At 52.8% G+C, this 22,210-nt stretch overlaps 31 non-coding genes across 31 annotated transcripts; all 31 read right to left on the minus strand.

Annotated features, from left to right (window-relative positions):
* Positions 1 to 235: 235 nt before the first annotated feature.
* trnak-uuu (transfer RNA lysine (anticodon UUU)) lies at positions 236 to 308 on the minus strand. The gene has a single exon. It is a non-coding gene; the product is annotated as a tRNA-Lys (tRNA).
* A 565-nt stretch (positions 309 to 873) lies between these two features.
* trnak-uuu (transfer RNA lysine (anticodon UUU)) lies at positions 874 to 946 on the minus strand. The gene has a single exon. It is a non-coding gene; the product is annotated as a tRNA-Lys (tRNA).
* Positions 947 to 1,511: 565 nt separating this feature from the next.
* Positions 1,512 to 1,584, minus strand: trnak-uuu (transfer RNA lysine (anticodon UUU)). The gene has a single exon. It is a non-coding gene; the product is annotated as a tRNA-Lys (tRNA).
* A 565-nt stretch (positions 1,585 to 2,149) lies between these two features.
* trnak-uuu (transfer RNA lysine (anticodon UUU)) lies at positions 2,150 to 2,222 on the minus strand. Its single transcript has one exon. It is a non-coding gene; the product is annotated as a tRNA-Lys (tRNA).
* A 565-nt stretch (positions 2,223 to 2,787) lies between these two features.
* Positions 2,788 to 2,860, minus strand: trnak-uuu (transfer RNA lysine (anticodon UUU)). Its single transcript has one exon. It is a non-coding gene; the product is annotated as a tRNA-Lys (tRNA).
* A 1,203-nt stretch (positions 2,861 to 4,063) lies between these two features.
* On the minus strand, positions 4,064 to 4,136 carry trnak-uuu (transfer RNA lysine (anticodon UUU)). Its single transcript has one exon. It is a non-coding gene; the product is annotated as a tRNA-Lys (tRNA).
* Positions 4,137 to 4,701: 565 nt separating this feature from the next.
* Positions 4,702 to 4,774, minus strand: trnak-uuu (transfer RNA lysine (anticodon UUU)). The gene has a single exon. It is a non-coding gene; the product is annotated as a tRNA-Lys (tRNA).
* Positions 4,775 to 5,339: 565 nt separating this feature from the next.
* On the minus strand, positions 5,340 to 5,412 carry trnak-uuu (transfer RNA lysine (anticodon UUU)). Its single transcript has one exon. It is a non-coding gene; the product is annotated as a tRNA-Lys (tRNA).
* A 565-nt stretch (positions 5,413 to 5,977) lies between these two features.
* Positions 5,978 to 6,050, minus strand: trnak-uuu (transfer RNA lysine (anticodon UUU)). The gene has a single exon. It is a non-coding gene; the product is annotated as a tRNA-Lys (tRNA).
* Positions 6,051 to 6,615: 565 nt separating this feature from the next.
* On the minus strand, positions 6,616 to 6,688 carry trnak-uuu (transfer RNA lysine (anticodon UUU)). Its single transcript has one exon. It is a non-coding gene; the product is annotated as a tRNA-Lys (tRNA).
* A 565-nt stretch (positions 6,689 to 7,253) lies between these two features.
* trnak-uuu (transfer RNA lysine (anticodon UUU)) lies at positions 7,254 to 7,326 on the minus strand. The gene has a single exon. It is a non-coding gene; the product is annotated as a tRNA-Lys (tRNA).
* Positions 7,327 to 7,891: 565 nt separating this feature from the next.
* Positions 7,892 to 7,964, minus strand: trnak-uuu (transfer RNA lysine (anticodon UUU)). Its single transcript has one exon. It is a non-coding gene; the product is annotated as a tRNA-Lys (tRNA).
* A 565-nt stretch (positions 7,965 to 8,529) lies between these two features.
* trnak-uuu (transfer RNA lysine (anticodon UUU)) lies at positions 8,530 to 8,602 on the minus strand. The gene has a single exon. It is a non-coding gene; the product is annotated as a tRNA-Lys (tRNA).
* A 565-nt stretch (positions 8,603 to 9,167) lies between these two features.
* trnak-uuu (transfer RNA lysine (anticodon UUU)) lies at positions 9,168 to 9,240 on the minus strand. Its single transcript has one exon. It is a non-coding gene; the product is annotated as a tRNA-Lys (tRNA).
* A 565-nt stretch (positions 9,241 to 9,805) lies between these two features.
* trnak-uuu (transfer RNA lysine (anticodon UUU)) lies at positions 9,806 to 9,878 on the minus strand. The gene has a single exon. It is a non-coding gene; the product is annotated as a tRNA-Lys (tRNA).
* A 565-nt stretch (positions 9,879 to 10,443) lies between these two features.
* Positions 10,444 to 10,516, minus strand: trnak-uuu (transfer RNA lysine (anticodon UUU)). Its single transcript has one exon. It is a non-coding gene; the product is annotated as a tRNA-Lys (tRNA).
* A 565-nt stretch (positions 10,517 to 11,081) lies between these two features.
* Positions 11,082 to 11,154, minus strand: trnak-uuu (transfer RNA lysine (anticodon UUU)). Its single transcript has one exon. It is a non-coding gene; the product is annotated as a tRNA-Lys (tRNA).
* A 565-nt stretch (positions 11,155 to 11,719) lies between these two features.
* On the minus strand, positions 11,720 to 11,792 carry trnak-uuu (transfer RNA lysine (anticodon UUU)). The gene has a single exon. It is a non-coding gene; the product is annotated as a tRNA-Lys (tRNA).
* A 565-nt stretch (positions 11,793 to 12,357) lies between these two features.
* Positions 12,358 to 12,430, minus strand: trnak-uuu (transfer RNA lysine (anticodon UUU)). Its single transcript has one exon. It is a non-coding gene; the product is annotated as a tRNA-Lys (tRNA).
* Positions 12,431 to 13,633: 1,203 nt separating this feature from the next.
* On the minus strand, positions 13,634 to 13,706 carry trnak-uuu (transfer RNA lysine (anticodon UUU)). The gene has a single exon. It is a non-coding gene; the product is annotated as a tRNA-Lys (tRNA).
* A 565-nt stretch (positions 13,707 to 14,271) lies between these two features.
* On the minus strand, positions 14,272 to 14,344 carry trnak-uuu (transfer RNA lysine (anticodon UUU)). The gene has a single exon. It is a non-coding gene; the product is annotated as a tRNA-Lys (tRNA).
* A 1,203-nt stretch (positions 14,345 to 15,547) lies between these two features.
* On the minus strand, positions 15,548 to 15,620 carry trnak-uuu (transfer RNA lysine (anticodon UUU)). Its single transcript has one exon. It is a non-coding gene; the product is annotated as a tRNA-Lys (tRNA).
* A 565-nt stretch (positions 15,621 to 16,185) lies between these two features.
* Positions 16,186 to 16,258, minus strand: trnak-uuu (transfer RNA lysine (anticodon UUU)). Its single transcript has one exon. It is a non-coding gene; the product is annotated as a tRNA-Lys (tRNA).
* A 565-nt stretch (positions 16,259 to 16,823) lies between these two features.
* Positions 16,824 to 16,896, minus strand: trnak-uuu (transfer RNA lysine (anticodon UUU)). The gene has a single exon. It is a non-coding gene; the product is annotated as a tRNA-Lys (tRNA).
* Positions 16,897 to 17,461: 565 nt separating this feature from the next.
* Positions 17,462 to 17,534, minus strand: trnak-uuu (transfer RNA lysine (anticodon UUU)). The gene has a single exon. It is a non-coding gene; the product is annotated as a tRNA-Lys (tRNA).
* Positions 17,535 to 18,099: 565 nt separating this feature from the next.
* Positions 18,100 to 18,172, minus strand: trnak-uuu (transfer RNA lysine (anticodon UUU)). The gene has a single exon. It is a non-coding gene; the product is annotated as a tRNA-Lys (tRNA).
* Positions 18,173 to 18,737: 565 nt separating this feature from the next.
* On the minus strand, positions 18,738 to 18,810 carry trnak-uuu (transfer RNA lysine (anticodon UUU)). The gene has a single exon. It is a non-coding gene; the product is annotated as a tRNA-Lys (tRNA).
* A 565-nt stretch (positions 18,811 to 19,375) lies between these two features.
* Positions 19,376 to 19,448, minus strand: trnak-uuu (transfer RNA lysine (anticodon UUU)). Its single transcript has one exon. It is a non-coding gene; the product is annotated as a tRNA-Lys (tRNA).
* A 565-nt stretch (positions 19,449 to 20,013) lies between these two features.
* On the minus strand, positions 20,014 to 20,086 carry trnak-uuu (transfer RNA lysine (anticodon UUU)). The gene has a single exon. It is a non-coding gene; the product is annotated as a tRNA-Lys (tRNA).
* A 565-nt stretch (positions 20,087 to 20,651) lies between these two features.
* On the minus strand, positions 20,652 to 20,724 carry trnak-uuu (transfer RNA lysine (anticodon UUU)). Its single transcript has one exon. It is a non-coding gene; the product is annotated as a tRNA-Lys (tRNA).
* Positions 20,725 to 21,289: 565 nt separating this feature from the next.
* Positions 21,290 to 21,362, minus strand: trnak-uuu (transfer RNA lysine (anticodon UUU)). The gene has a single exon. It is a non-coding gene; the product is annotated as a tRNA-Lys (tRNA).
* Positions 21,363 to 22,210: the final 848 nt, after the last annotated feature.

Raw genomic sequence — 22,210 nt, forward strand, 5'->3', positions numbered from 1 at the left:
ACAGCACTTTGGCTGAAAGGCAATTAGTGGGCCTGTGAATTTCAAGCCATTACTGAAAAGCGAAGGATTTAGGTGAAAAACACCAGTGTCCGCCACGGTGACTTTTACAGGCTTTGACGCGGAGAGTAGCAAAGAGTGCGCTAAGCAAGCGCTGACGGCGAGAGTAAATCGTTCAGCAGTCGGGCATTTCCTCCGCACCAGGGCGAAAGATGGCGTCGCCCGGCTGTAAAGAAATCGCCTGAACAGGGACTTGAACCCTGGACCCTCAGATTAAAAGTCTGATGCTCTACCGACTGAGCTATCCAGGCTTCGAGAGAGCACCCAGCTCTGCACGAACGTGGCTGTAACTTGGCTCTTCCTAACGTACGTTGGTAAGTCATGCACGGCGTGGCAAAGTTACAGCAAGCGAAACGTCTGCAGGTGCAACAGAGAATGGCTCTCCCCGCACTGAAAGCCTGCATTGCTCGAGGTTTCAATAGCAGATACAGGGAGAAGTGGGAAAGTCTATCTGTGCAGCACCTGTGGGACCTCGTGGCGCAACGGTAGCGCGTCTGACTCCAGATCAGAAGGTTGCGTGTTCAAATCACGTCGGGGTCATAGAAATCACCGCTCAACTCTTTTCACCGTCCAACTCAGCGACAGCACTTTGGCTGAAAGGCAATTAGTGGGCCTGTGAATTTCAAGCCATTACTGAAAAGCGAAGGATTTCGGTGAAAAACACCAGTGTCCGCCACGGTGACTTTTACAGGCTTTGACGCGGAGAGTAGCAAAGAGTGCGCTAAGCAAGCGCTGACGGCGAGAGTAAATCGTTCAGCAGTCGGGCATTTCCTCCGCACCAGGGCGAAAGATGGCGTCGCCCGGCTGTAAAGAAATCGCCTGAACAGGGACTTGAACCCTGGACCCTCAGATTAAAAGTCTGATGCTCTACCGACTGAGCTATCCAGGCTTCGAGAGAGCACCCAGCTCTGCACGAACGTGGCTGTAACTTGGCTCTTCCTAACGTACGTTGGTAAGTCATGCACGGCGTGGCAAAGTTACAGCAAGCGAAACGTCTGCAGGTGCAACAGAGAATGGCTCTCCCCGCACTGAAAGCCTGCATTGCTCGAGGTTTCAATAGCAGATACAGGGAGAAGTGGGAAAGTCTATCTGTGCAGCACCTGTGGGACCTCGTGGCGCAACGGTAGCGCGTCTGACTCCAGATCAGAAGGTTGCGTGTTCAAATCACGTCGGGGTCATAGAAATCACCGCTCAACTCTTTTCACCGTCCAACTCAGCGACAGCACTTTGGCTGAAAGGCAATTAGTGGGCCTGTGAATTTCAAGCCATTACTGAAAAGCGAAGGATTTCGGTGAAAAACACCAGTGTCCGCCACGGTGACTTTTACAGGCTTTGACGCGGAGAGTAGCAAAGAGTGCGCTAAGCAAGCGCTGACGGCGAGAGTAAATCGTTCAGCAGTCGGGCATTTCCTCCGCACCAGGGCGAAAGATGGCGTCGCCCGGCTGTAAAGAAATCGCCTGAACAGGGACTTGAACCCTGGACCCTCAGATTAAAAGTCTGATGCTCTACCGACTGAGCTATCCAGGCTTCGAGAGAGCACCCAGCTCTGCACGAACGTGGCTGTAACTTGGCTCTTCCTAACGTACGTTGGTAAGTCATGCACGGCGTGGCAAAGTTACAGCAAGCGAAACGTCTGCAGGTGCAACAGAGAATGGCTCTCCCCGCACTGAAAGCCTGCATTGCTCGAGGTTTCAATAGCAGATACAGGGAGAAGTGGGAAAGTCTATCTGTGCAGCACCTGTGGGACCTCGTGGCGCAACGGTAGCGCGTCTGACTCCAGATCAGAAGGTTGCGTGTTCAAATCACGTCGGGGTCATAGAAATCACCGCTCAACTCTTTTCACCGTCCAACTCAGCGACAGCACTTTGGCTGAAAGGCAATTAGTGGGCCTGTGAATTTCAAGCCATTACTGAAAAGCGAAGGATTTCGGTGAAAAACACCAGTGTCCGCCACGGTGACTTTTACAGGCTTTGACGCGGAGAGTAGCAAAGAGTGCGCTAAGCAAGCGCTGACGGCGAGAGTAAATCGTTCAGCAGTCGGGCATTTCCTCCGCACCAGGGCGAAAGATGGCGTCGCCCGGCTGTAAAGAAACCGCCTGAACAGGGACTTGAACCCTGGACCCTCAGATTAAAAGTCTGATGCTCTACCGACTGAGCTATCCAGGCTTCGAGAGAGCACCCAGCTCTGCACGAACGTGGCTGTAACTTGGCTCTTCCTAACGTACGTTGGTAAGTCATGCACGGCGTGGCAAAGTTACAGCAAGCGAAACGTCTGCAGGTGCAACAGAGAATGGCTCTCCCTGCACTGAAAGCCTGCATTGCTCGAGGTTTCAATAGCAGATACAGGGAGAAGTGGGAAAGTTTATCTGTGCAGGACCTGTGGGACCTCGTGGCGCAACGGTAGCGCGTCTGACTCCAGATCAGAAGGTTGCGTGTTCAAATCACGTCGGGGTCATAGAAATCACCGCTCAACTCTTTTCACCGTCCAACTCAGCGACAGCACTTTGGCTGAAAGGCAATTAGTGGGCCTGTGAATTTCAAGCCATTACTGAAAAGCGAAGGATTTCGGTGAAAAACACCAGTGTCCGCCACGGTGACTTTTACAGGCTTTGACGCGGAGAGTAGCAAAGAGTGCGCTAAGCAAGCGCTGACGGCGAGAGTAAATCGTTCAGCAGTCGGGCATTTCCTCCGCACCAGGGCGAAAGATGGCGTCGCCCGGCTGTAAAGAAACCGCCTGAACAGGGACTTGAACCCTGGACCCTCAGATTAAAAGTCTGATGCTCTACCGACTGAGCTATCCAGGCTTCGAGAGAGCACCCAGCTCTGCACGAACGTGGCTGTAACTTGGCTCTTCCTAACGTACGTTGGTAAGTCATGCACGGCGTGGCAAAGTTACAGCAAGCGAAACGTCTGCAGGTGCAACAGAGAATGGCTCTCCCTGCACTGAAAGCCTGCATTGCTCGAGGTTTCAATGGCAGATACAGGGAGAAGTGGGAAAGTTTATCTGTGCAGGACCTGTGGGACCTCGTGGCGCAACGGTAGCGCGTCTGACTCCAGATCAGAAGGTTGCGTGTTCAAATCACGTCGGGCTCATAGAAATCACCGCTCGACTCTTTTCACCGTCCAACTCAGCGACAGCACTTTGGCTGAAAGGCAATTAGTGGGCCTGTGAATTTCAAGCCATTACTGAAAAGCGAAGGATTTCGGTGAAAAACACCAGTGTCCGCCACGGTGACTTTTACAGGCTTTGACGCGGAGAGTAGCAAAGAGTGCGCTAAGCAAGCGCTGACGGCGAGAGTAAATCGTTCAGCAGTCGGGCATTTCCTCCGCACCAGGGCGAAAGATGGCGTCGCCCGGCTGTAAAGAAACCGCCTGAAGAGGGACTTGAACCCTGGACCCTCAGATTAAAAGTCTGATGCTCTACCGACTGAGCTATCCAGGCTTCGAGAGAGCACCCAGCTCTGCACGAACGTGGCTGTAACTTGGCTCTTCCTAACGTACGTTGGTAAGTCATGCACGGCGTGGCAAAGTTACAGCAAGCGAAACGTCTGCAGGTGCAACAGAGAATGGCTCTCCCTGCACTGAAAGCCTGCATTGCTCGAGGTTTCAATAGCAGATACAGGGAGAAGTGGGAAAGTCTATCTGTGCAGCACCTGTGGGACCTCGTGGCGCAACGGTAGCGCGTCTGACTCCAGATCAGAAGGTTGCGTGTTCAAATCACGTCGGGGTCATAGAAATCACCGCTCAACTCTTTTCACCGTCCAACTCAGCGACAGCACTTTGGCTGAAAGGCAATTAGTGGGCCTGTGAATTTCAAGCCATTACTGAAAAGCGAAGGATTTCGGTGAAAAACACCAGTGTCCGCCACGGTGACTTTTACAGGCTTTGACGCGGAGAGTAGCAAAGAGTGCGCTAAGCAAGCGCTGACGGCGAGAGTAAATCGTTCAGCAGTCGGGCATTTCCTCCGCACCAGGGCGAAAGATGGCGTCGCCCGGCTGTAAAGAAATCGCCTGAACAGGGACTTGAACCCTGGACCCTCAGATTAAAAGTCTGATGCTCTACCGACTGAGCTATCCAGGCTTCGAGAGAGCACCCAGCTCTGCACGAACGTGGCTGTAACTTGGCTCTTCCTAACGTACGTTGGTAAGTCATGCACGGCGTGGCAAAGTTACAGCAAGCGAAACGTCTGCAGGTGCAACAGAGAATGGCTCTCCCTGCACTGAAAGCCTGCATTGCTCGAGGTTTCAATAGCAGATACAGGGAGAAGTGGGAAAGTCTATCTGTGCAGCACCTGTGGGACCTCGTGGCGCAACGGTAGCGCGTCTGACTCCAGATCAGAAGGTTGCGTGTTCAAATCACGTCGGGGTCATAGAAATCACCGCTCAACTCTTTTCACCGTCCAACTCAGCGACAGCACTTTGGCTGAAAGGCAATTAGTGGGCCTGTGAATTTCAAGCCATTACTGAAAAGCGAAGGATTTAGGTGAAAAACACCAGTGTCCGCCACGGTGACTTTTACAGGCTTTGACGCGGAGAGTAGCAAAGAGTGCGCTAAGCAAGCGCTGACGGCGAGAGTAAATCGTTCAGCAGTCGGGCATTTCCTCCGCACCAGGGCGAAAGATGGCGTCGCCCGGCTGTAAAGAAATCGCCTGAACAGGGACTTGAACCCTGGACCCTCAGATTAAAAGTCTGATGCTCTACCGACTGAGCTATCCAGGCTTCGAGAGAGCACCCAGCTCTGCACGAACGTGGCTGTAACTTGGCTCTTCCTAACGTACGTTGGTAAGTCATGCACGGCGTGGCAAAGTTACAGCAAGCGAAACGTCTGCAGGTGCAACAGAGAATGGCTCTCCCTGCACTGAAAGCCTGCATTGCTCGAGGTTTCAATAGCAGATACAGGGAGAAGTGGGAAAGTCTATCTGTGCAGCACCTGTGGGACCTCGTGGCGCAACGGTAGCGCGTCTGACTCCAGATCAGAAGGTTGCGTGTTCAAATCACGTCGGGGTCATAGAAATCACCGCTCAACTCTTTTCACCGTCCAACTCAGCGACAGCACTTTGGCTGAAAGGCAATTAGTGGGCCTGTGAATTTCAAGCCATTACTGAAAAGCGAAGGATTTCGGTGAAAAACACCAGTGTCCGCCACGGTGACTTTTACAGGCTTTGACGCGGAGAGTAGCAAAGAGTGCGCTAAGCAAGCGCTGACGGCGAGAGTAAATCGTTCAGCAGTCGGGCATTTCCTCCGCACCAGGGCGAAAGATGGCGTCGCCCGGCTGTAAAGAAATCGCCTGAACAGGGACTTGAACCCTGGACCCTCAGATTAAAAGTCTGATGCTCTACCGACTGAGCTATCCAGGCTTCGAGAGAGCACCCAGCTCTGCACGAACGTGGCTGTAACTTGGCTCTTCCTAACGTACGTTGGTAAGTCATGCACGGCGTGGCAAAGTTACAGCAAGCGAAACGTCTGCAGGTGCAACAGAGAATGGCTCTCCCTGCACTGAAAGCCTGCATTGCTCGAGGTTTCAATAGCAGATACAGGGAGAAGTGGGAAAGTCTATCTGTGCAGCACCTGTGGGACCTCGTGGCGCAACGGTAGCGCGTCTGACTCCAGATCAGAAGGTTGCGTGTTCAAATCACGTCGGGGTCATAGAAATCACCGCTCAACTCTTTTCACCGTCCAACTCAGCGACAGCACTTTGGCTGAAAGGCAATTAGTGGGCCTGTGAATTTCAAGCCATTACTGAAAAGCGAAGGATTTCGGTGAAAAACACCAGTGTCCGCCACGGTGACTTTTACAGGCTTTGACGCGGAGAGTAGCAAAGAGTGCGCTAAGCAAGCGCTGACGGCGAGAGTAAATCGTTCAGCAGTCGGGCATTTCCTCCGCACCAGGGCGAAAGATGGCGTCGCCCGGCTGTAAAGAAACCGCCTGAACAGGGACTTGAACCCTGGACCCTCAGATTAAAAGTCTGATGCTCTACCGACTGAGCTATCCAGGCTTCGAGAGAGCACCCAGCTCTGCACGAACGTGGCTGTAACTTGGCTCTTCCTAACGTACGTTGGTAAGTCATGCACGGCGTGGCAAAGTTACAGCAAGCGAAACGTCTGCAGGTGCAACAGAGAATGGCTCTCCCCGCACTGAAAGCCTGCATTGCTCGAGGTTTCAATAGCAGATACAGGGAGAAGTGGGAAAGTCTTTCTGTGCAGCACCTGTGGGACCTCGTGGCGCAACGGTAGCGCGTCTGACTCCAGATCAGAAGGTTGCGTGTTCAAATCACGTCGGGGTCATAGAAATCACCGCTCAACTCTTTTCACCGTCCAACTCAGCGACAGCACTTTGGCTGAAAGGCAATTAGTGGGCCTGTGAATTTCAAGCCATTACTGAAAAGCGAAGGATTTCGGTGAAAAACACCAGTGTCCGCCACGGTGACTTTTACAGGCTTTGACGCGGAGAGTAGCAAAGAGTGCGCTAAGCAAGCGCTGACGGCGAGAGTAAATCGTTCAGCAGTCGGGCATTTCCTCCGCACCAGGGCGAAAGATGGCGTCGCCCGGCTGTAAAGAAATCGCCTGAACAGGGACTTGAACCCTGGACCCTCAGATTAAAAGTCTGATGCTCTACCGACTGAGCTATCCAGGCTTCGAGAGAGCACCCAGCTCTGCACGAACGTGGCTGTAACTTGGCTCTTCCTAACGTACGTTGGTAAGTCATGCACGGCGTGGCAAAGTTACAGCAAGCGAAACGTCTGCAGGTGCAACAGAGAATGGCTCTCCCTGCACTGAAAGCCTGCATTGCTCGAGGTTTCAATAGCAGATACAGGGAGAAGTGGGAAAGTCTATCTGTGCAGCACCTGTGGGACCTCGTGGCGCAACGGTAGCGCGTCTGACTCCAGATCAGAAGGTTGCGTGTTCAAATCACGTCGGGGTCATAGAAATCACCGCTCAACTCTTTTCACCGTCCAACTCAGCGACAGCACTTTGGCTGAAAGGCAATTAGTGGGCCTGTGAATTTCAAGCCATTACTGAAAAGCGAAGGATTTCGGTGAAAAACACCAGTGTCCGCCACGGTGACTTTTACAGGCTTTGACGCGGAGAGTAGCAAAGAGTGCGCTAAGCAAGCGCTGACGGCGAGAGTAAATCGTTCAGCAGTCGGGCATTTCCTCCGCACCAGGGCGAAAGATGGCGTCGCCCGGCTGTAAAGAAACCGCCTGAACAGGGACTTGAACCCTGGACCCTCAGATTAAAAGTCTGATGCTCTACCGACTGAGCTATCCAGGCTTCGAGAGAGCACCCAGCTCTGCACGAACGTGGCTGTAACTTGGCTCTTCCTAACGTACGTTGGTAAGTCATGCACGGCGTGGCAAAGTTACAGCAAGCGAAACGTCTGCAGGTGCAACAGAGAATGGCTCTCCCTGCACTGAAAGCCTGCATTGCTCGAGGTTTCAATAGCAGATACAGGGAGAAGTGGGAAAGTTTATCTGTGCAGCACCTGTGGGACCTCGTGGCGCAACGGTAGCGCGTCTGACTCCAGATCAGAAGGTTGCGTGTTCAAATCACGTCGGGGTCATAGAAATCACCGCTCAACTCTTTTCACCGTCCAACTCAGCGACAGCACTTTGGCTGAAAGGCAATTAGTGGGCCTGTGAATTTCAAGCCATTACTGAAAAGCGAAGGATTTCGGTGAAAAACACCAGTGTCCGCCACGGTGACTTTTACAGGCTTTGACGCGGAGAGTAGCAAAGAGTGCGCTAAGCAAGCGCTGACGGCGAGAGTAAATCGTTCAGCAGTCGGGCATTTCCTCCGCACCAGGGCGAAAGATGGCGTCGCCCGGCTGTAAAGAAACCGCCTGAACAGGGACTTGAACCCTGGACCCTCAGATTAAAAGTCTGATGCTCTACCGACTGAGCTATCCAGGCTTCGAGAGAGCACCCAGCTCTGCACGAACGTGGCTGTAACTTGGCTCTTCCTAACGTACGTTGGTAAGTCATGCACGGCGTGGCAAAGTTACAGCAAGCGAAACGTCTGCAGGTGCAACAGAGAATGGCTCTCCCTGCACTGAAAGCCTGCATTGCTCGAGGTTTCAATAGCAGATACAGGGAGAAGTGGGAAAGTCTATCTGTGCAGCACCTGTGGGACCTCGTGGCGCAACGGTAGCGCGTCTGACTCCAGATCAGAAGGTTGCGTGTTCAAATCACGTCGGGGTCATAGAAATCACCGCTCAACTCTTTTCACCGTCCAACTCAGCGACAGCACTTTGGCTGAAAGGCAATTAGTGGGCCTGTGAATTTCAAGCCATTACTGAAAAGCGAAGGATTTCGGTGAAAAACACCAGTGTCCGCCACGGTGACTTTTACAGGCTTTGACGCGGAGAGTAGCAAAGAGTGCGCTAAGCAAGCGCTGACGGCGAGAGTAAATCGTTCAGCAGTCGGGCATTTCCTCCGCACCAGGGCGAAAGATGGCGTCGCCCGGCTGTAAAGAAATCGCCTGAACAGGGACTTGAACCCTGGACCCTCAGATTAAAAGTCTGATGCTCTACCGACTGAGCTATCCAGGCTTCGAGAGAGCACCCAGCTCTGCACGAACGTGGCTGTAACTTGGCTCTTCCTAACGTACGTTGGTAAGTCATGCACGGCGTGGCAAAGTTACAGCAAGCGAAACGTCTGCAGGTGCAACAGAGAATGGCTCTCCCTGCACTGAAAGCCTGCATTGCTCGAGGTTTCAATAGCAGATACAGGGAGAAGTGGGAAAGTCTATCTGTGCAGCACCTGTGGGACCTCGTGGCGCAACGGTAGCGCGTCTGACTCCAGATCAGAAGGTTGCGTGTTCAAATCACGTCGGGGTCATAGAAATCACCGCTCAACTCTTTTCACCGTCCAACTCAGCGACAGCACTTTGGCTGAAAGGCAATTAGTGGGCCTGTGAATTTCAAGCCATTACTGAAAAGCGAAGGATTTCGGTGAAAAACACCAGTGTCCGCCACGGTGACTTTTACAGGCTTTGACGCGGAGAGTAGCAAAGAGTGCGCTAAGCAAGCGCTGACGGCGAGAGTAAATCGTTCAGCAGTCGGGCATTTCCTCCGCACCAGGGCGAAAGATGGCGTCGCCCGGCTGTAAAGAAACCGCCTGAACAGGGACTTGAACCCTGGACCCTCAGATTAAAAGTCTGATGCTCTACCGACTGAGCTATCCAGGCTTCGAGAGAGCACCCAGCTCTGCACGAACGTGGCTGTAACTTGGCTCTTCCTAACGTACGTTGGTAAGTCATGCACGGCGTGGCAAAGTTACAGCAAGCGAAACGTCTGCAGGTGCAACAGAGAATGGCTCTCCCTGCACTGAAAGCCTGCATTGCTCGAGGTTTCAATAGCAGATACAGGGAGAAGTGGGAAAGTTTATCTGTGCAGGACCTGTGGGACCTCGTGGCGCAACGGTAGCGCGTCTGACTCCAGATCAGAAGGTTGCGTGTTCAAATCACGTCGGGGTCATAGAAATCACCGCTCAACTCTTTTCACCGTCCAACTCAGCGACAGCACTTTGGCTGAAAGGCAATTAGTGGGCCTGTGAATTTCAAGCCATTACTGAAAAGCGAAGGATTTCGGTGAAAAACACCAGTGTCCGCCACGGTGACTTTTACAGGCTTTGACGCGGAGAGTAGCAAAGAGTGCGCTAAGCAAGCGCTGACGGCGAGAGTAAATCGTTCAGCAGTCGGGCATTTCCTCCGCACCAGGGCGAAAGATGGCGTCGCCCGGCTGTAAAGAAACCGCCTGAACAGGGACTTGAACCCTGGACCCTCAGATTAAAAGTCTGATGCTCTACCGACTGAGCTATCCAGGCTTCGAGAGAGCACCCAGCTCTGCACGAACGTGGCTGTAACTTGGCTCTTCCTAACGTACGTTGGTAAGTCATGCACGGCGTGGCAAAGTTACAGCAAGCGAAACGTCTGCAGGTGCAACAGAGAATGGCTCTCCCTGCACTGAAAGCCTGCATTGCTCGAGGTTTCAATAGCAGATACAGGGAGAAGTGGGAAAGTTTATCTGTGCAGCACCTGTGGGACCTCGTGGCGCAACGGTAGCGCGTCTGACTCCAGATCAGAAGGTTGCGTGTTCAAATCACGTCGGGGTCATAGAAATCACCGCTCAACTCTTTTCACCGTCCAACTCAGCGACAGCACTTTGGCTGAAAGGCAATTAGTGGGCCTGTGAATTTCAAGCCATTACTGAAAAGCGAAGGATTTCGGTGAAAAACACCAGTGTCCGCCACGGTGACTTTTACAGGCTTTGACGCGGAGAGTAGCAAAGAGTGCGCTAAGCAAGCGCTGACGGCGAGAGTAAATCGTTCAGCAGTCGGGCATTTCCTCCGCACCAGGGCGAAAGATGGCGTCGCCCGGCTGTAAAGAAACCGCCTGAACAGGGACTTGAACCCTGGACCCTCAGATTAAAAGTCTGATGCTCTACCGACTGAGCTATCCAGGCTTCGAGAGAGCACCCAGCTCTGCACGAACGTGGCTGTAACTTGGCTCTTCCTAACGTACGTTGGTAAGTCATGCACGGCGTGGCAAAGTTACAGCAAGCGAAACGTCTGCAGGTGCAACAGAGAATGGCTCTCCCTGCACTGAAAGCCTGCATTGCTCGAGGTTTCAATAGCAGATACAGGGAGAAGTGGGAAAGTTTATCTGTGCAGCACCTGTGGGACCTCGTGGCGCAACGGTAGCGCGTCTGACTCCAGATCAGAAGGTTGCGTGTTCAAATCACGTCGGGGTCATAGAAATCACCGCTCAACTCTTTTCACCGTCCAACTCAGCGACAGCACTTTGGCTGAAAGGCAATTAGTGGGCCTGTGAATTTCAAGCCATTACTGAAAAGCGAAGGATTTCGGTGAAAAACACCAGTGTCCGCCACGGTGACTTTTACAGGCTTTGACGCGGAGAGTAGCAAAGAGTGCGCTAAGCAAGCGCTGACGGCGAGAGTAAATCGTTCAGCAGTCGGGCATTTCCTCCGCACCAGGGCGAAAGATGGCGTCGCCCGGCTGTAAAGAAACCGCCTGAACAGGGACTTGAACCCTGGACCCTCAGATTAAAAGTCTGATGCTCTACCGACTGAGCTATCCAGGCTTCGAGAGAGCACCCAGCTCTGCACGAACGTGGCTGTAACTTGGCTCTTCCTAACGTACGTTGGTAAGTCATGCACGGCGTGGCAAAGTTACAGCAAGCGAAACGTCTGCAGGTGCAACAGAGAATGGCTCTCCCTGCACTGAAAGCCTGCATTGCTCGAGGTTTCAATAGCAGATACAGGGAGAAGTGGGAAAGTTTATCTGTGCAGCACCTGTGGGACCTCGTGGCGCAACGGTAGCGCGTCTGACTCCAGATCAGAAGGTTGCGTGTTCAAATCACGTCGGGGTCATAGAAATCACCGCTCAACTCTTTTCACCGTCCAACTCAGCGACAGCACTTTGGCTGAAAGGCAATTAGTGGGCCTGTGAATTTCAAGCCATTACTGAAAAGCGAAGGATTTCGGTGAAAAACACCAGTGTCCGCCACGGTGACTTTTACAGGCTTTGACGCGGAGAGTAGCAAAGAGTGCGCTAAGCAAGCGCTGACGGCGAGAGTAAATCGTTCAGCAGTCGGGCATTTCCTCCGCACCAGGGCGAAAGATGGCGTCGCCCGGCTGTAAAGAAACCGCCTGAACAGGGACTTGAACCCTGGACCCTCAGATTAAAAGTCTGATGCTCTACCGACTGAGCTATCCAGGCTTCGAGAGAGCACCCAGCTCTGCACGAACGTGGCTGTAACTTGGCTCTTCCTAACGTACGTTGGTAAGTCATGCACGGCGTGGCAAAGTTACAGCAAGCGAAACGTCTGCAGGTGCAACAGAGAATGGCTCTCCCTGCACTGAAAGCCTGCATTGCTCGAGGTTTCAATAGCAGATACAGGGAGAAGTGGGAAAGTTTATCTGTGCAGGACCTGTGGGACCTCGTGGCGCAACGGTAGCGCGTCTGACTCCAGATCAGAAGGTTGCGTGTTCAAATCACGTCGGGGTCATAGAAATCACCGCTCAACTCTTTTCACCGTCCAACTCAGCGACAGCACTTTGGCTGAAAGGCAATTAGTGGGCCTGTGAATTTCAAGCCATTACTGAAAAGCGAAGGATTTCGGTGAAAAACACCAGTGTCCGCCACGGTGACTTTTACAGGCTTTGACGCGGAGAGTAGCAAAGAGTGCGCTAAGCAAGCGCTGACGGCGAGAGTAAATCGTTCAGCAGTCGGGCATTTCCTCCGCACCAGGGCGAAAGATGGCGTCGCCCGGCTGTAAAGAAACCGCCTGAACAGGGACTTGAACCCTGGACCCTCAGATTAAAAGTCTGATGCTCTACCGACTGAGCTATCCAGGCTTCGAGAGAGCACCCAGCTCTGCACGAACGTGGCTGTAACTTGGCTCTTCCTAACGTACGTTGGTAAGTCATGCACGGCGTGGCAAAGTTACAGCAAGCGAAACGTCTGCAGGTGCAACAGAGAATGGCTCTCCCTGCACTGAAAGCCTGCATTGCTCGAGGTTTCAATAGCAGATACAGGGAGAAGTGGGAAAGTTTATCTGTGCAGCACCTGTGGGACCTCGTGGCGCAACGGTAGCGCGTCTGACTCCAGATCAGAAGGTTGCGTGTTCAAATCACGTCGGGGTCATAGAAATCACCGCTCAACTCTTTTCACCGTCCAACTCAGCGACAGCACTTTGGCTGAAAGGCAATTAGTGGGCCTGTGAATTTCAAGCCATTACTGAAAAGCGAAGGATTTCGGTGAAAAACACCAGTGTCCGCCACGGTGACTTTTACAGGCTTTGACGCGGAGAGTAGCAAAGAGTGCGCTAAGCAAGCGCTGACGGCGAGAGTAAATCGTTCAGCAGTCGGGCATTTCCTCCGCACCAGGGCGAAAGATGGCGTCGCCCGGCTGTAAAGAAACCGCCTGAACAGGGACTTGATCCCTGGACCCTCAGATTAAAAGTCTGATGCTCTACCGACTGAGCTATCCAGGCTTCGAGAGAGCACCCAGCTCTGCACGAACGTGGCTGTAACTTGGCTCTTCCTAACGTACGTTGGTAAGTCATGCACGGCGTGGCAAAGTTACAGCAAGCGAAACGTCTGCAGGTGCAACAGAGAATGGCTCTCCCTGCACTGAAAGCCTGCATTGCTCGAGGTTTCAATAGCAGATACAGGGAGAAGTGGGAAAGTCTATCTGTGCAGCACCTGTGGGACCTCGTGGCGCAACGGTAGCGCGTCTGACTCCAGATCAGAAGGTTGCGTGTTCAAATCACGTCGGGGTCATAGAAATCACCGCTCAACTCTTTTCACCGTCCAACTCAGCGACAGCACTTTGGCTGAAAGGCAATTAGTGGGCCTGTGAATTTCAAGCCATTACTGAAAAGCGAAGGATTTCGGTGAAAAACACCAGTGTCCGCCACGGTGACTTTTACAGGCTTTGACGCGGAGAGTAGCAAAGAGTGCGCTAAGCAAGCGCTGACGGCGAGAGTAAATCGTTCAGCAGTCGGGCATTTCCTCCGCACCAGGGCGAAAGATGGCGTCGCCCGGCTGTAAAGAAATCGCCTGAACAGGGACTTGAACCCTGGACCCTCAGATTAAAAGTCTGATGCTCTACCGACTGAGCTATCCAGGCTTCGAGAGAGCACCCAGCTCTGCACGAACGTGGCTGTAACTTGGCTCTTCCTAACGTACGTTGGTAAGTCATGCACGGCGTGGCAAAGTTACAGCAAGCGAAACGTCTGCAGGTGCAACAGAGAATGGCTCTCCCTGCACTGAAAGCCTGCATTGCTCGAGGTTTCAATAGCAGATACAGGGAGAAGTGGGAAAGTCTATCTGTGCAGCACCTGTGGGACCTCGTGGCGCAACGGTAGCGCGTCTGACTCCAGATCAGAAGGTTGCGTGTTCAAATCACGTCGGGGTCATAGAAATCACCGCTCAACTCTTTTCACCGTCCAACTCAGCGACAGCACTTTGGCTGAAAGGCAATTAGTGGGCCTGTGAATTTCAAGCCATTACTGAAAAGCGAAGGATTTCGGTGAAAAACACCAGTGTCCGCCACGGTGACTTTTACAGGCTTTGACGCGGAGAGTAGCAAAGAGTGCGCTAAGCAAGCGCTGACGGCGAGAGTAAATCGTTCAGCAGTCGGGCATTTCCTCCGCACCAGGGCGAAAGATGGCGTCGCCCGGCTGTAAAGAAACCGCCTGAACAGGGACTTGAACCCTGGACCCTCAGATTAAAAGTCTGATGCTCTACCGACTGAGCTATCCAGGCTTCGAGAGAGCACCCAGCTCTGCACGAACGTGGCTGTAACTTGGCTCTTCCTAACGTACGTTGGTAAGTCATGCACGGCGTGGCAAAGTTACAGCAAGCGAAACGTCTGCAGGTGCAACAGAGAATGGCTCTCCCTGCACTGAAAGCCTGCATTGCTCGAGGTTTCAATAGCAGATACAGGGAGAAGTGGGAAAGTTTATCTGTGCAGCACCTGTGGGACCTCGTGGCGCAACGGTAGCGCGTCTGACTCCAGATCAGAAGGTTGCGTGTTCAAATCACGTCGGGGTCATAGAAATCACCGCTCAACTCTTTTCACCGTCCAACTCAGCGACAGCACTTTGGCTGAAAGGCAATTAGTGGGCCTGTGAATTTCAAGCCATTACTGAAAAGCGAAGGATTTCGGTGAAAAACACCAGTGTCCGCCACGGTGACTTTTACAGGCTTTGACGCGGAGAGTAGCAAAGAGTGCGCTAAGCAAGCGCTGACGGCGAGAGTAAATCGTTCAGCAGTCGGGCATTTCCTCCGCACCAGGGCGAAAGATGGCGTCGCCCGGCTGTAAAGAAACCGCCTGAACAGGGACTTGATCCCTGGACCCTCAGATTAAAAGTCTGATGCTCTACCGACTGAGCTATCCAGGCTTCGAGAGAGCACCCAGCTCTGCACGAACGTGGCTGTAACTTGGCTCTTCCTAACGTACGTTGGTAAGTCATGCACGGCGTGGCAAAGTTACAGCAAGCGAAACGTCTGCAGGTGCAACAGAGAATGGCTCTCCCTGCACTGAAAGCCTGCATTGCTCGAGGTTTCAATAGCAGATACAGGGAGAAGTGGGAAAGTCTATCTGTGCAGCACCTGTGGGACCTCGTGGCGCAACGGTAGCGCGTCTGACTCCAGATCAGAAGGTTGCGTGTTCAAATCACGTCGGGGTCATAGAAATCACCGCTCAACTCTTTTCACCGTCCAACTCAGCGACAGCACTTTGGCTGAAAGGCAATTAGTGGGCCTGTGAATTTCAAGCCATTACTGAAAAGCGAAGGATTTCGGTGAAAAACACCAGTGTCCGCCACGGTGACTTTTACAGGCTTTGACGCGGAGAGTAGCAAAGAGTGCGCTAAGCAAGCGCTGACGGCGAGAGTAAATCGTTCAGCAGTCGGGCATTTCCTCCGCACCAGGGCGAAAGATGGCGTCGCCCGGCTGTAAAGAAATCGCCTGAACAGGGACTTGAACCCTGGACCCTCAGATTAAAAGTCTGATGCTCTACCGACTGAGCTATCCAGGCTTCGAGAGAGCACCCAGCTCTGCACGAACGTGGCTGTAACTTGGCTCTTCCTAACGTACGTTGGTAAGTCATGCACGGCGTGGCAAAGTTACAGCAAGCGAAACGTCTGCAGGTGCAACAGAGAATGGCTCTCCCTGCACTGAAAGCCTGCATTGCTCGAGGTTTCAATAGCAGATACAGGGAGAAGTGGGAAAGTCTATCTGTGCAGCACCTGTGGGACCTCGTGGCGCAACGGTAGCGCGTCTGACTCCAGATCAGAAGGTTGCGTGTTCAAATCACGTCGGGGTCATAGAAATCACCGCTCAACTCTTTTCACCGTCCAACTCAGCGACAGCACTTTGGCTGAAAGGCAATTAGTGGGCCTGTGAATTTCAAGCCATTACTGAAAAGCGAAGGATTTCGGTGAAAAACACCAGTGTCCGCCACGGTGACTTTTACAGGCTTTGACGCGGAGAGTAGCAAAGAGTGCGCTAAGCAAGCGCTGACGGCGAGAGTAAATCGTTCAGCAGTCGGGCATTTCCTCCGCACCAGGGCGAAAGATGGCGTCGCCCGGCTGTAAAGAAACCGCCTGAACAGGGACTTGAACCCTGGACCCTCAGATTAAAAGTCTGATGCTCTACCGACTGAGCTATCCAGGCTTCGAGAGAGCACCCAGCTCTGCACGAACGTGGCTGTAACTTGGCTCTTCCTAACGTACGTTGGTAAGTCATGCACGGCGTGGCAAAGTTACAGCAAGCGAAACGTCTGCAGGTGCAACAGAGAATGGCTCTCCCTGCACTGAAAGCCTGCATTGCTCGAGGTTTCAATAGCAGATACAGGGAGAAGTGGGAAAGTTTATCTGTGCAGGACCTGTGGGACCTCGTGGCGCAACGGTAGCGCGTCTGACTCCAGATCAGAAGGTTGCGTGTTCAAATCACGTCGGGGTCATAGAAATCACCGCTCAACTCTTTTCACCGTCCAACTCAGCGACAGCACTTTGGCTGAAAGGCAATTAGTGGGCCTGTGAATTTCAAGCCATTACTGAAAAGCGAAGGATTTCGGTGAAAAACACCAGTGTCCGCCACGGTGACTTTTACAGGCTTTGACGCGGAGAGTAGCAAAGAGTGCGCTAAGCAAGCGCTGACGGCGAGAGTAAATCGTTCAGCAGTCGGGCATTTCCTCCGCAACAGGGCGAAAGATGGCGTCGCCCGGCTGTAAAGAAATCGCCTGAACAGGGACTTGAACCCTGGACCCTCAGATTAAAAGTCTGATGCTCTACCGACTGAGCTATCCAGGCTTCGAAAGAGCACCCAGCTCTGCACGAACGTGGCTGTAACTTGGCTCTTCCTAAAGTACGTTGGTAAGTCATGCACGGCGTGGCAAAGTTACAGCAAGCGAAACGTCTGCAGGTGCAACAGAGAATGGCTCTCCCTGCACTGAAAGCCTGCATTGCTCGAGGTTTCAATAGCAGATACAGGGAGAAGTGGGAAAGTCTATCTGTGCAGCACCTGTGGGACCTCGTGGCGCAACGGTAGCGCGTCTGACTCCAGATCAGAAGGTTGCGTGTTCAAATCACGTCGGGGTCATAGAAATCACCGCTCAACTCTTTTCACCGTCCAACTCAGCGACAGCACTTTGGCTGAAAGGCAATTAGTGGGCCTGTGAATTTCAAGCCATTACTGAAAAGCGAAGGATTTCGGTGAAAAACACCAGTGTCCGCCACGGTGACTTTTACAGGCTTTGACGCGGAGAGTAGCAAAGAGTGCGCTAAGCAAGCGCTGACGGCGAGAGTAAATCGTTCAGCAGTCGGGCATTTCCTCCGCACCAGGGCGAAAGATGGCGTCGCCCGGCTGTAAAGAAATCGCCTGAACAGGGACTTGAACCCTGGACCCTCAGATTAAAAGTCTGATGCTCTACCGACTGAGCTATCCAGGCTTCGAGAGAGCACCCAGCTCTGCACGAACGTGGCTGTAACTTGGCTCTTCCTAACGTACGTTGGTAAGTCATGCACGGCGTGGCAAAGTTACAGCAAGCGAAACGTCTGCAGGTGCAACAGAGAATGGCTCTCCCTGCACTGAAAGCCTGCATTGCTCGAGGTTTCAATAGCAGATACAGGGAGAAGTGGGAAAGTCTATCTGTGCAGCACCTGTGGGACCTCGTGGCGCAACAGTAGCGCGTCTGACTCCAGATCAGAAGGTTGCGTGTTCAAATCACGTCGGGGTCATAGAAATCACCGCTCAACTCTTTTCACCGTCCAACTCAGCGACAGCACTTTGGCTGAAAGGCAATTAGTGGGCCTGTGAATTTCAAGCCATTACTGAAAAGCGAAGGATTTCGGTGAAAAACACCAGTGTCCGCCACGGTGACTTTTACAGGCTTTGACGCGGAGAGTAGCAAAAAGTGCGCTAAGCAAGCGCTGACGGCGAGAGTAAATCGTTCAGCAGTCGGGCATTTCCTCCGCACCAGGGCGAAAGATGGCGTCGCCCGGCTGTAAAGAAACCGCCTGAACAGGGACTTGAACCCTGGACCCTCAGATTAAAAGTCTGATGCTCTACCGACTGAGCTATCCAGGCTTCGAGAGAGCACCCAGCTCTGCACGAACGTGGCTGTAACTTGGCTCTTCCTAACGTACGTTGGTAAGTCATGCACGGCGTGGCAAAGTTACAGCAAGCGAAACGTCTGCAGGTGCAACAGAGAATGGCTCTCCCTGCACTGAAAGCCTGCATTGCTCGAGGTTTCAATAGCAGATACAGGGAGAAGTGGGAAAGTCTATCTGTGCAGCACCTGTGGGACCTCGTGGCGCAACGGTAGCGCGTCTGACTCCAGATCAGAAGGTTGCGTGTTCAAATCACGTCGGGGTCATAGAAATCACCGCTCAACTCTTTTCACCGTCCAACTCAGCGACAGCACTTTGGCTGAAAGGCAATTAGTGGGCCTGTGAATTTCAAGCCATTACTGAAAAGCGAAGGATTTCGGTGAAAAACACCAGTGTCCGCCACGGTGACTTTTACAGGCTTTGACGCGGAGAGTAGCAAAAAGTGCGCTAAGCAAGCGCTGACGGCGAGAGTAAATCGTTCAGCAGTCGGGCATTTCCTCCGCACCAGGGCGAAAGATGGCGTCGCCCGGCTGTAAAGAAACCGCCTGAACAGGGACTTGAACCCTGGACCCTCAGATTAAAAGTCTGATGCTCTACCGACTGAGCTATCCAGGCTTCGAGAGAGCACCCAGCTCTGCACGAACGTGGCTGTAACTTGGCTCTTCCTAACGTACGTTGGTAAGTCATGCACGGCGTGGCAAAGTTACAGCAAGCGAAACGTCTGCAGGTGCAACAGAGAATGGCTCTCCCTGCACTGAAAGCCTGCATTGCTCGAGGTTTCAATAGCAGATACAGGGAGAAGTGGGAAAGTCTATCTGTGCAGCACCTGTGGGACCTCGTGGCGCAACAGTAGCGCGTCTGACTCCAGATCAGAAGGTTGCGTGTTCAAATCACGTCGGGGTCATAGAAATCACCGCTCAACTCTTTTCACCGTCCAACTCAGCGACAGCACTTTGGCTGAAAGGCAATTAGTGGGCCTGTGAATTTCAAGCCATTACTGAAAAGCGAAGGATTTCGGTGAAAAACACCAGTGTCCGCCACGGTGACTTTTACAGGCTTTGACGCGGAGAGTAGCAAAAAGTGCGCTAAGCAAGCGCTGACGGCGAGAGTAAATCGTTCAGCAGTCGGGCATTTCCTCCGCACCAGGGCGAAAGATGGCGTCGCCCGGCTGTAAAGAAACCGCCTGAACAGGGACTTGAACCCTGGACCCTCAGATTAAAAGTCTGATGCTCTACCGACTGAGCTATCCAGGCTTCGAGAGAGCACCCAGCTCTGCACGAACGTGGCTGTAACTTGGCTCTTCCTAACGTACGTTGGTAAGTCATGCACGGCGTGGCAAAGTTACAGCAAGCGAAACGTCTGCAGGTGCAACAGAGAATGGCTCTCCCTGCACTGAAAGCCTGCATTGCTCGAGGTTTCAATAGCAGATACAGGGAGAAGTGGGAAAGTCTATCTGTGCAGCACCTGTGGGACCTCGTGGCGCAACGGTAGCGCGTCTGACTCCAGATCAGAAGGTTGCGTGTTCAAATCACGTCGGGGTCATAGAAATCACCGCTCAACTCTTTTCACCGTCCAACTCAGCGACAGCACTTTGGCTGAAAGGCAATTAGTGGGCCTGTGAATTTCAAGCCATTACTGAAAAGCGAAGGATTTCGGTGAAAAACACCAGTGTCCGCCACGGTGACTTTTACAGGCTTTGACGCGGAGAGTAGCAAAAAGTGCGCTAAGCAAGCGCTGACGGCGAGAGTAAATCGTTCAGCAGTCGGGCATTTCCTCCGCACCAGGGCGAAAGATGGCGTCGCCCGGCTGTAAAGAAACCGCCTGAACAGGGACTTGAACCCTGGACCCTCAGATTAAAAGTCTGATGCTCTACCGACTGAGCTATCCAGGCTTCGAGAGAGCACCCAGCTCTGCACGAACGTGGCTGTAACTTGGCTCTTCCTAACGTACGTTGGTAAGTCATGCACGGCGTGGCAAAGTTACAGCAAGCGAAACGTCTGCAGGTGCAACAGAGAATGGCTCTCCCTGCACTGAAAGCCTGCATTGCTCGAGGTTTCAATAGCAGATACAGGGAGAAGTGGGAAAGTCTATCTGTGCAGCACCTGTGGGACCTCGTGGCGCAACGGTAGCGCGTCTGACTCCAGATCAGAAGGTTGCGTGTTCAAATCACGTCGGGGTCATAGAAATCACCGCTCAACTCTTTTCACCGTCCAACTCAGCGACAGCACTTTGGCTGAAAGGCAATTAGTGGGCCTGTGAATTTCAAGCCATTACTGAAAAGCGAAGGATTTCGGTGAAAAACACCAGTGTCCGCCACGGTGACTTTTACAGGCTTTGACGCGGAGAGTAGCAAAAAGTGCGCTAAGCAAGCGCTGACGGCGAGAGTAAATCGTTCAGCAGTCGGGCATTTCCTCCGCACCAGGGCGAAAGATGGCGTCGCCCGGCTGTAAAGAAACCGCCTGAACAGGGACTTGAACCCTGGACCCTCAGATTAAAAGTCTGATGCTCTACCGACTGAGCTATCCAGGCTTCGAGAGAGCACCCAGCTCTGCACGAACGTGGCTGTAACTTGGCTCTTCCTAACGTACGTTGGTAAGTCATGCACGGCGTGGCAAAGTTACAGCAAGCGAAACGTCTGCAGGTGCAACAGAGAATGGCTCTCCCTGCACTGAAAGCCTGCATTGCTCGAGGTTTCAATAGCAGATACAGGGAGAAGTGGGAAAGTTTATCTGTGCAGGACCTGTGGGACCTCGTGGCGCAACGGTAGCGCGTCTGACTCCAGATCAGAAGGTTGCGTGTTCAAATCACGTCGGGGTCATAGAAATCACCGCTCAACTCTTTTCACCGTCCAACTCAGCGACAGCACTTTGGCTGAAAGGCAATTAGTGGGCCTGTGAATTTCAAGCCATTACTGAAAAGCGAAGGATTTCGGTGAAAAACACCAGTGTCCGCCACGGTGACTTTTACAGGCTTTGACGCGGAGAGTAGCAAAGAGTGCGCTAAGCAAGCGCTGACGGCGAGAGTAAATCGTTCAGCAGTCGGGCATTTCCTCCGCACCAGGGCGAAAGATGGCGTCGCCCGGCTGTAAAGAAACCGCCTGAACAGGGACTTGAACCCTGGACCCTCAGATTAAAAGTCTGATGCTCTACCGACTGAGCTATCCAGGCTTCGAGAGAGCACCCAGCTCTGCACGAACGTGGCTGTAACTTGGCTCTTCCTAACGTACGTTGGTAAGTCATGCACGGCGTGGCAAAGTTACAGCAAGCGAAACGTCTGCAGGTGCAACAGAGAATGGCTCTCCCTGCACTGAAAGCCTGCATTGCTCGAGGTTTCAATAGCAGATACAGGGAGAAGTGGGAAAGTTTATCTGTGCAGCACCTGTGGGACCTCGTGGCGCAACGGTAGCGCGTCTGACTCCAGATCAGAAGGTTGCGTGTTCAAATCACGTCGGGGTCATAGAAATCACCGCTCAACTCTTTTCACCGTCCAACTCAGCGACAGCACTTTGGCTGAAAGGCAATTAGTGGGCCTGTGAATTTCAAGCCATTACTGAAAAGCGAAGGATTTCGGTGAAAAACACCAGTGTCCGCCACGGTGACTTTTACAGGCTTTGACGCGGAGAGTAGCAAAGAGTGCGCTAAGCAAGCGCTGACGGCGAGAGTAAATCGTTCAGCAGTCGGGCATTTCCTCCGCACCAGGGCGAAAGATGGCGTCGCCCGGCTGTAAAGAAACCGCCTGAACAGGGACTTGATCCCTGGACCCTCAGATTAAAAGTCTGATGCTCTACCGACTGAGCTATCCAGGCTTCGAGAGAGCACCCAGCTCTGCACGAACGTGGCTGTAACTTGGCTCTTCCTAACGTACGTTGGTAAGTCATGCACGGCGTGGCAAAGTTACAGCAAGCGAAACGTCTGCAGGTGCAACAGAGAATGGCTCTCCCTGCACTGAAAGCCTGCATTGCTCGAGGTTTCAATAGCAGATACAGGGAGAAGTGGGAAAGTCTATCTGTGCAGCA

Source organism: Sardina pilchardus, chromosome 5 (genome assembly GCF_963854185.1).
Source record: "Sardina pilchardus chromosome 5, fSarPil1.1, whole genome shotgun sequence".
NCBI classification, from domain to species: Eukaryota; Metazoa; Chordata; class Actinopteri; order Clupeiformes; family Clupeidae; genus Sardina; species Sardina pilchardus.